Below are 11,301 nucleotides of genomic sequence, written 5' to 3' on the forward strand. Positions count from 1 at the left end.
AGGAAAGGAAAGGAAAAGAATGTATGTTTAGTTTTGGTATATAAAGTTATCAATAATATTCACTAATTGCACAATTGGTCCTAATTTGAATACTATATTAAATATTATTAAAATACATGGTTGTGGGCCTCCATGGTGGCGCAGCGGATGAGCGCTGGGCTGCGAAGCTGCCCGCAGCCTCTGCAGTGCCAGTTCGATCCCCGGCCACCGGCAAGATTCCCACAGGGAACACAGACCTCTCCTGCTGCACTTGCTGCTCCCCTCAGCAGTGTACTTCGTTGGTCTGCCTGTTCAGCTCCCCACTCTGGCTCTAGTGAATTCTCACCCTCCCGCGCTTCTGACTGTACCCAGTGCTTGGATAAATAAATAAATCTTAAAAAAAAATACATGGTTTTACAAGAACATACATAAGAAAAAAACAGGAATGATGAAAATGGTTTATTAAAAATACAGGAAAGGGAGGAACGTCATCAACATGGCGGAGAGGAAACACTGCGAGTAAGACCTCGCATTAAAAAAAAAAAGTTAATAGGGAGGAAAAGTGGCAGGTCCCTGAGAGAACTGGGACATGGACGATAAACGGGCGACTCTGGCAAACTGCCCGAAGGGGAAAGTTGCCATAAAAGAGAACTAGAAGGGAGGAAAGCTCAGAACCCTGCTCCCCTCCCCCACCCACAAAGTCGGCACTCTCTGACCAGCAGAGAGGAGGAAAAAAAAAAAAACTAAAACAGGGCTTCCCCGGTGGTGCAGCGGTTGAGCGCTGGGTTGTAAAGCTGCCAGCAGCCTCTGCCAGCAGCCTCTGCCGCGCCGGTTCGATCCCCAGCTGCTCCCCGGCCACCAGAGGAGGGTCCCACATGGCGCGCAGACCTCTCCTGCTGCCCGCTGCTCCCCTCAGCAGTGTGCTTCGGTCCTTCTGCCTGCTCTGCTCCCCGCTCTGGCTCTGGTGAATTCTCTCACCCTCCCGCGCTTCTGACTGTACCCAGTGCATGTATAAACACACAAACAAACAAACAAATAAATAAATAAAACATGCCTCTATTTAAAAAAAAAAAAAAAACTAAAACAACCAACAAGAACAAACTATGCATCAAGCAGGACTGTGCGTAGAAAGGAACTATTTCAGCCACTGCACCCTCTGAACTAAAACTGTGGAGAACCGTGCAGGATTTGCCACAGAGGTGAGTGAACGGTTCCGGGAGCCATTGGAGAAAAATAAAGACTCCCAGGAGACCTACAAATAGCCCAAGGCCAGCCAGTAAGCTTGAAAAGCATACACGGATCAGGGCTGCCCAGGTCCCAGTGCCTCCAACCTAGGCTTGCAGGGTGACACGCGGGGGCCCTCATTGAGGTGAATGTCCCTCACTGAGTAATCAGAAACCAGGTGCCCAGACACGGGAGCAGGGTGCAAAAGGCACCATTTCTGCGGACACATGATAAAGGAGATGAATATAGACATACAGGAAGTGAGAAGAACTCCCAATTACCATAATGAAAAGAAAGCTACGGCAAGACAACTAATAGTAAAGCTTGCAAGAGTCCAAGACAAGGAAAAAATAATGAAACTGGCAAGTGGGAAGAAACAGATAACTTATAAGGGAAAACCAATCAGGTTAACTTCTGACTTCTCCGAAGAAACATTACGGACAAGAAGAGAATGGAGTAACATAATCAGCAAACTTCAAGACAGCAAATGCCAAGCAAGAATACTTAACCCTGCAAAGATCTCCTTCCCCTATGAAGAAAAAATATGGACCTTCTCAGACAAACAGAAACTCCAGAAATTCATTACAACTAAACCCCCACTCCAAAAAATTCTACAAAAAGCCCTAAAGCCAAAACCAACAGAGGAATGAACAAGAAGAACAGAATAAAGCAAGGAATAAAATCACAAAAAAGACAAACAAAATGGCAAACACAGATGCCAACATATCAATATTAACTCTAAATGTAAATGGTTAAACTCATCAGTAAAAAGACACAGACACAGGGTGGATTAAAAAACAAAATCCAATCTTCTGTCTCCAGGAAACACATTTAACCACAAAAGATAAACACAGACTAAAAGTAAAAGGGTGGAAAACAATCCTACAAGCAAATGGACCAAAAAAGAAGGCAGGAACAGCCATACTTATATCAGCTGAAATAGACTTCAAATTAAAAAAAAAGTAAAAAGAGACATAGATGGACACTACATTATGATCAAGGGGACAATACATCAGGAAGATATAACACTCATCAACATATACTCCCCAAATGAAGGGGCACCAAAATATATTAGACAATTATTATCAGCTCTGAAAACAGATATTAAAGAAAATACATATATAGTGGGAGACTTCAACACCCCTCTCTCACCAATGGACAGATCAATGAGACAAAAAATAAACAAAGACACTAGAGCCCTAAATAAAGACACAGAACTCATGGACTTAACAGACATCTATAGGACACTGCACCCCAAAAAAACCGAGTACATATTTTTCTCAAGTGCGCATGGATCATTCTGCAGAATCGATCACATACTGGGCCACAAGACAAATATCAACAGATACATGAAAATCAAAATCATTCCAACTATCTTCTCTGATCATAAAGGTATAAAACTAGAAATAAATCATGAAAAGAAAACAAGGAACTTTCCCACTTTATGGAGATTGAAATTCACACTACAGGAAGACCACTGGACTAATGAGGAGATCAAAGAAGGAATTAAAAAATACTTTGAGATGAATGACAAGGAGGACACCACTTTCCAGAATGTATGGGATGCAGCAAAAGCAGTAATAAGAGGAAAATATATAGCAATACAGGCTCACATTGACAAACAAGAAAGAACTCAAAGAAACAACCTAACCTCACATCTCAAAGAACTAAAAAAAGAACAAAAAAAACCCTAAAGCCAGTAGAAGAAAGGAAATAATAAAAATCAAAGCAGAAAAAAATGAATTAGAAATTAAAAAAACAATCCAAAAGATCAATGAAACCAAAGTTGGTTCTTTGAAAAAATAAACAAAATAGACAAACCTCTAGCAAGGCACACAAAGAAAAAAACGGGAGAAAACACGTATAAATAGGATTATAAATGAAAGAGGAGAAATCACAACAGACTCAGTAGAAATCAAAAGAATAAAAAGAGATTACTATGAAAACTTATACACAAACAAATTGAACAACCTAGAAGAGATGGACAAATTCCTAGAATGATATAATCATCCAAAGCTGGACAAAGAAGAAATAGAACAACTAAACAGACCAATTACAAGCAGCGAAATTGAAGCAGTAATCAAAGCACTCCCCAAAAACAAAAGCCCAGGCCCAGACGGCTTCACAAATGAATTCTACCAAACGTAGAATTCAGCAGTGAATTAGTGCCTATCCTACACAAACTCTTCCAAAAAGTAGAAAAAGAAGAAATACTACCAAATACATTCTACAAAGCCAACATTACACTTATACCAAAACCCAACAAAGACAGCACAAAAAAAGAAAATTACAGGCCAATCTCCCTAATGAACACTGATGCAAAAATCCTCAACAAAATCCTTGCCAACAGAATCCAACAATGCATCCATAAGATAATTCACCATGACCAAGTAGGATTTATTCCAGGGACATAAGGATAGTTCAACATCTGAAAATCAATCAATGTAATCCAACACATCAACAAAAAGAAATATAAAAACCATACGATAATATCCATAGATGCTGAGAAAGCATTTGACAAAGTACAACACCCATTTATGATAAAGGCTCTTGAAATTCTCGGGATACAAGGAACATAACTCAACATCATAAAGGCCATCTATGACAAGCCCACAGCCAATATCATTCTCAATGGTGAAAAGCTGAAAGCATTCCCATTAAGATCTGGAACAAGACAAGGATGTCCACTCTCACCACTGCTTTTCAATATAATACTGGAAGTCCTAGCCAGAGCAATAAGACAAGAGAAAGACATACAAGGAATCCAAGTAGGAAAGGAAGAAGTCAAATTATCACTATTTGCAGATGATATGATAATATACATAGAGAACCCCAAAAACTCCACAGAAAAACTAATTAAACTAATCAATCAGTATAGTAAAGTGGCAGGATATAAAATCAACGAACAAAAATCAGTAGCCTTCCCATACACAAACAATAAATCTGAAGAAGAAGAAATCAAGAAAACAGTTCCTTTAATTATTGAAACAAAAAAAAAATCAAATACTTGGGAATAAACCTAACAAAAGAAGTAAAGGACCTATACAAAGAAAACTAGAAAACACTGTTAAAAGAAATAGAAGTAGACACAAAGAAATGGAAAGACATCCCCTGCTCATGGATGGGAAGAATTAACATTATCAAAATAGCCATCCTACCGAAAGCAATTTACAGATTCAATGCTATTCCAATTAAAATTTCAATGTCATTCTTCAAAGAAATAGAAAAAATATTGATGAAATTCATATAGAGCCACCAAAAACCCCAAATAGCCAAAACCCTCCTGAAAAAAAAAGAAGGGAATGGAGGTATCACTCGCCCAGATTCCAAACTATACTACAAAGCCATAATAATCAAAACTGCATGGTATTGGAACCAGAAAAGACACCTGGACCAATGGAACCAAATAGAAAACCCAGAAATAAATCCACAGATCTAATCTTTGACAAAGGAGCAAGGAATATACACTGGAGCAAAGAAAGTTTGTTCAATAAATGCTGGGAAAAACTGGTGCTGGGCAAACTGGGTCGCTACATGCAAAAGAATGAAGCTTGACTACTACCTCACACCATGCACAAAAACCAACTCAAAATGGATTAAAGAACTAGACATAAGACCTGAAACCATAAAATATATAGAAGTAAATATAGGCAAAACACTACATGACATGCACATCAAAGACATCTTTACAGATGCATCACCCAAAGCAGTGATAGTGAAGGCAAAGATCAACAGCTGGGACTACATCAAATTAAAGAGCTTCTGCACAGCAAAAGAGACAACAACCAAAACGAAGAGAAACCCCACCGACTGGGAGAAAATTTTTGCACCCAACACTAATGATAAAGGACTGATCACAAAAATCTACAAATTGCTGATGAGAATCAACAAAAACAAAGAAAATAATCCAGTCCAAAAATGGGCAGAAGAGCTAAAAAGAAACTTCTCCGAAGAGGAAATACAAATGGCCACCAGGCATATGAAAAAATGTTCAACATCACTTGCAATCAGGGAAATGCAAATCAAAACTACAATGAGATACCATCTCACATCAGTGAAAATGGCACATATTAAAAAAAAAAAAACTAACAACAATTAATGTTGGCGAGGATGTTGAGTGAAAGGAACTCTCCTGAACTGCTGGTGGGAGTGCAAACTGGTCCAACCACTATGGAAAGCTGTGTGGAGATTCCTCAACCTACTAAAGATAGAGCTTCCATATGATCCAGCAATTCCATTCCTAGGTATTTACACAAAGGACACAGAAACATTAATTCCAAAGAGCACCTGCACCCCTATGTTTATAGCAGCACTGTTTACAATAGCTAAGCTTTGGAAACAACCCAAATGCCCAAAAATAGATGACTGGATCAAGAAGATGTGGTACATATACACCATGGAATATTACTCAGCATTCAAAAAAGATAAACACATGCAATTTGCAGCAACATGGATGGCGCTGGAAGGGATCATGCTCAGCGAAATAAGCCAGAAAGAAAAAGGAAAATACCGGATGGTCTCACTCATAGCAGGAATCTAGAAAACCTAAATATGGACCAGGAAAAAGAATAATTATAAGAAAGAAAACAATCAAAATCAACAAACAACTATGAACCAGAGACACTCTTGGGGAGGGGGGGAAACGAGGGAATGGGGTCAAAATTGGGGTTGCAATTGTATGGGGAATATAAAAAAAAATACAGGAAAGGTTAAGGAAGTGATTTGAAATGGATATGCTTTGAGAGATATTCTGAACTGCCACCCTACAAATGGATCACCTCAGTTACTTAGGGTATCTACCTTTTTCTGAAAGCTGTCAGACATTTCAAGGGCAAGATAAAGAGAAAGAGTCTGGTGCACAACCTGCAGTTTATTGGTGTTTGCATCATGGCAGCCCTCTGAGGTTTTAAGACAAACTGAACCTCCATCGCATGCTGCTTTTAAAGACCAAGCATCTAGAATCAATGAGCTTTTGTTCTGGAAATAAATTCTGTGCTCCAGCTACTCCTCCCACTTTCCACACGTTTTAAAACTTGCAATTAATTTTCATAAAAATTCTATTTTCATAAAAATACTGTTTTCGTAGAATAAAAACGCCAATACAACAAAGGTATGACACTGCCCACTGTGCATGCTTAGGACAGTTGTATATCTCAGAAAACAGTATAATACTTTCTTTACAAGAATTTTTGAAAAGGAACTGACAAAGTGACAGGTAAGGGGAAATACCGAAATAAGTTTAAAGGTGGGATTTTGTGGCGGTTTTTAGATCCTACTTAAGTTCATCTTAGAATCCATTATTTTACACACAAGAGTTTAAGTGGTTTGTTACAAACCAAAGAAAGACAAGCCATCAGTTCTCCATGGAAGCTACAACAGATATTTTTATCCTTGTAATCAATGCAGGGCCCTTCTGCCATGGTCTGGTATTGGGATTTTCAGATTCCTTGTCCTGAATCATTCATGATCTATCCTCATTTGCTGAACCCACAAATAATGGGCTTGGCTAGAACCATCACCACAAGTTAGAATAAAAAAATGACAGAGCGCTAGGTTAGTGGGTAAACAGGAAAAAAAAATCAACATAATTCCCTATGATTAATGTTAGGTGGACATAACAAGTTACATAAGCTTTTTTTCGTTCCACAAAATGAGAAATTTTCTGCATTTTTAAGAACATCTTAAGGCCAAAAAAAAAATCAGTTCTACCTTTAAAAGAGTAGAGTATTTTAAACATGTTATGAATAAATGAGAAATACTAAGGGAGGGTAGCTCTACATATGAAAAGAATTTTAAAAATGTATCAAATATTTGAATAACAGTGATATTTTGGGAAATGAACTCATTCCCTTAGCAAGAAATAACCAGAAAAGTTCTAGTCTCTATTCAACCAATAGTTCATTATGTGCAACTATGAAAATTAAGCATTCCTCAAAACTTAGTTTCCTCACCTATATCTTCCCAATACCACACAGGGATCTTGTGAGGATCAAATATAATAAAACAGTCATTCTTGAAGACTCCCCATTCCAGCAGCATTAGCAAACTGGGAACTTCTTAAAATATAATCTTGAGCTCTAGCCCTATTCCTTCTGAATTAGAAATTCCTAAAACCTATCCTATAGTTTGAGAATCTCTGCAAAAGCATGCATGAAAACTTTAATACACTAACTATAAAGTTGTTATTATGGAAAAATTAAGAATGCCACATTTTTTGAAGATTTTAAGGACTTTCATTTACACATAATTGGATGTAGTTAGAGGTTGTGTGTGTGTGTGTGTGTGTGTGTGTGTGATGCCAAGATTCAAATTCCAACACTGTCTTTAGTAAATGTTACTACAAATAAAATCTGAAATTATGGCACCTATTCATGTTAAAATGCACTATTATCTAATCATTAACTCAAATAGGACTGTGGGGAAAAATCAAATTACTAATCATTATGAATACTTTAAAAGAGTAAATATTAGACTAAATTGATTTAAATACAGTTATTAATAAATTAAAGCATGAATTTGAGATTAGCTGTCTCTAGAGAAAAGGAGAAAAATAAATCTTACCGAAATCTTTACATTTTCTTGGTAAGTGCTATCCATTCATTCACTGCCTTTGAAAAGGTAAAATGGGAAGTCAAAATAAAAAGAACAAGATTACAAAGAATACATTTCAACTGACAATGGAAGCTGTTAATGTAATAATTATAGGAATTCTTTGAGAAGTTCTAGTAAGTAGAACTGAGTTAAGAACAAAAATATGCTAAGAAAATTAAGATGGTATTAAGATTATTTTTTCATTCTACATTCTATTTAAATAAATAGAACATTTAAATAAAACATGTCAAACAAAAAATCCCTCAATAAGAATATTCTTCGTCTAGCTTTATCTTCATATCTCATTTATTACTTCTAGTTAAGGGAATTCCTCACTGCAGTCCCTGACAAAATAAAGATGACTTGAAAGTACATGACTCGGAATATTCATGTCTGAAGTAAATGAGATGGAAAAGTGGGGAAGAAGTGTGAAATAAATTAACAAATAAGATTATAGAGGCATAGAAAGAATGAAAAGATTTCTCCCCAAAAGCTACATTAGCAACTATCTGGAGCTTAAAATTGGACTATTCTGATTTGCACATCTTCAGAATATGGAATGTGCCCTTCAGAAAAAGATGCAGGCGCTGTAACGTGCAACACTAGAGCCTGGATGAGCAGGAAAGAGCAGCTTCAGGAGTGGTTTAGTGGTTTGACCTGCTGTGTTGTACAGACAGCAATGCCACCCCAGGCACCCTGCCTGCAACTACTATATCTGTCCTCTTCCAAGTAACAAACAAGACCCAAGTCAAGAATCTGCAGTTAACAACAACAAAGCAAAAGAAGGGAAGACACATCCTGCTCTAACTGTCTCAGAGTTTCCAGAAGGAGTCAGCAGGAACCCAGAGCAGAAAACCCAGACCCACAAGCAGTCAGGTCTTCCAAGTTGCAAAATGCAATTGTGGTACTCTCAGCTCTGTGAGTACTTCTCTTTCTTTTTCTCCTTCTTTAACTCTAGATCTTCTTTTCTTGCTTTTCTCTATCTACATTTTCCATTTCAAAACTTTTTAAAACTCTCCCTTTTATTAAAGAGGGAAAATAGACACCAAAATGGCAAAAGTAGCAAAGCACCCGCAATCATGCTCACCCAATCCCATGCTGGAGAAAAAATGGAACAAATTTATCATCTATGTTCTTTTCATTTTGGGGCACACAAAATTAAGAAAGGTATACTTTTCATTTACTTTTCTATAGTTACATAGTACTAAGGGTCACTGATTCCATCTTGAAATTTAAGAGATACATGCACAGTGATGCTGCCTGGGAAAGTTAAAACAAAAGATTGGTCCTCCTCTGGATAGTAATGTAAAGAAAGTGATTGGAACTATATTCTTCATAAAGGGGAAAAATAAAATTTTGAGCATCGATTATGTCATAAGTTTTCAGAATTATCACAAAAATAGATGTGACAAAATAGCTATCTATCTAAAAGTCAGACACTAGCCATACAAAGCTAAAATTTAAAATTGAATTAAGTTAAAACTTCCATTCACCAGTTACATTCACCGTATTTTCAGTGCTCAGGAGACATAAGTGGCAAATTATATCATACTGCTCAGCACTGATGGAGAGCTTTTTGTTCTTCATAGAAAGCTCTATTGACAGGGCCTCCCCTGGTGGCGCAGAGGTTGAGCACTGGGCTGCAAAGCTGCCCACAGCCTCTGCAGCACCAGTTCGATCCTCGGCCGAGGGCAAGGGTCCCACATGACACAGCAGACCTCTCCTGCCGCGCCCACTGCTCCCCTCAGCAGTGTATTTCATTGGTCTGCCTGTTCTGTTCCCAGCTCTGGCTCTGGTGAATTCTCTCACCCTCCCGCACTTCTGACTGTACCCAGTGCTTGTATAAATAAATAAATAAATCTTAAAAAAAAAAAAAAAAGAAAGCTCTATTGACAACATTATTGTTCTATCTCCACATTGAAGATGAACACAAAAATATCTAGAATATCTAGATTCTAGAATTACATTTGGTCTCTCTGGCACAATGAGGATGAATTCGCTTAACTAAAGCTCTAACTAGAACCCCTCCTGTAGGCTTGAACTTTTTTAATGGCACCCATTTTTGGTCTCTGCACTTTTATACATTATACTTGGCCTGCTCAGAGCTCAAGTCTTTAAGCACCAATTACATCACAACTTCTCCTGAGTATGTGGTATATATTTTGATTTTAAAGAAGTGTTATGCAGATAAAATAACATTGTAGCAATCCTGGAAAAATGATCCTGCCACATACAGTGTGACAACAGGGAAGTGTCCAGTCCTAACTTTATGCTACTGAGGTTTTGTTTCAGCCCAGATGATAGGAAGAACTTGTGTGACTGTGATGTAATTATAAATAACAATGCTTTTTTGAAAGTGAATGTAATTTTTTTTAATGAGTACAATGTCATTATCAAACCAAAAAAGTTATCCTTGAACTACATACAGTTCAATATCAGTTAGATTTTCTTTTAAGTCTGAAAGTACTTCTTTAATGTTCACCCATATAATGGAATGTGGCACTTAGACAATAGCTAAATTTTCATAAATGCTTAAGTGCATCTGGACTCTATTTCAGTCACCTACAAAGTAATACATCATTCTGTCACTTGCACAGGCAGATTAACAATTTTGCCTCCAAAACACAAATGTCCCAGGAATTCCTAGACCATATGACATACTCAACAAGAAATAATACACAAACACACCTGAAACAATATTATAATACTTTCTATTTCTTCTAAATTCTGCCTCCTGTGTCCAGACTTTCCCTATTCTCACAAATAATGCTCACTAAATTATTACCCTGCTGGTCACTGGAATATATCATTGTTTGGCTGTACTATTATAGTAGGGCTGGAGCTCAAGATTGTATTTTGCATAAGTTTCCAGGTTGGTAATACTGCTGCTGGAATAAGGAACCTTCACGAATGACTGTATTATTATTATATTTAATCCTCACAAGATCCCAGTGTGGTACTGGGCAGATACAGGTGAAGAAACTAAGTCTTGAAGAAATGCTTGATTTTCATAGTTGCACATAATAGTTATACCATATAGGTCAAAAGCTGGATGGAAAGTTGTATGAATACTCTTTTTTTTTTTTTTTTTAAAGATTTATTTATTTATTTATACAAGCACTGGGTACAGTCAGAAGTGCAGGAGGGTGAGAGAATTCACCAGAGCCAGAGCGGGGAGCAGAACAGGCAGAAGGACCGAAGTACACTGCTGAGGGGAGCAGCGGGCGGCAGGAGAGGTCTGCGCGCCATGCGGGACCGTCCTCCAGTGGCCGGGGAGCAGCTGGGGATCGAACCGGTGCTGCAGAGGCTGCAGCCAGCCTCGCAACCCAGAGCTCAACCGCTGCGCCACCAGGGAGGCCCTGAATACTCTTAATTTTACTGGATTTTAATCAAGGATTCAGACCTCTCTGATATCAGCTGCTGCAGTGGTTGGCTGCCTGTGATAATATGCTGCTTCTTACCTTGAAAATATGAAGGGGAATTTCTGAGGGTAATATATTGCCACAC

At 37.9% G+C, this 11,301-nt stretch overlaps 1 protein-coding gene across 3 annotated transcripts in view; it reads right to left on the reverse strand.

The window, feature by feature from the left end:
- Positions 1-11,301, reverse strand: part of SMYD3 (SET and MYND domain containing 3) — a 768,831-nt gene that overhangs the window by 416,826 nt on the left and 340,704 nt on the right. The gene's annotated exons all lie outside the window — the stretch shown is intronic.

Source organism: Talpa occidentalis, unplaced genomic scaffold, assembly GCF_014898055.3.
Source record: "Talpa occidentalis isolate TD23 unplaced genomic scaffold, MPIMG_talOcc4v2.1 talOcc4.14, whole genome shotgun sequence".
Classification (NCBI taxonomy): domain Eukaryota; kingdom Metazoa; phylum Chordata; class Mammalia; order Eulipotyphla; family Talpidae; genus Talpa; species Talpa occidentalis.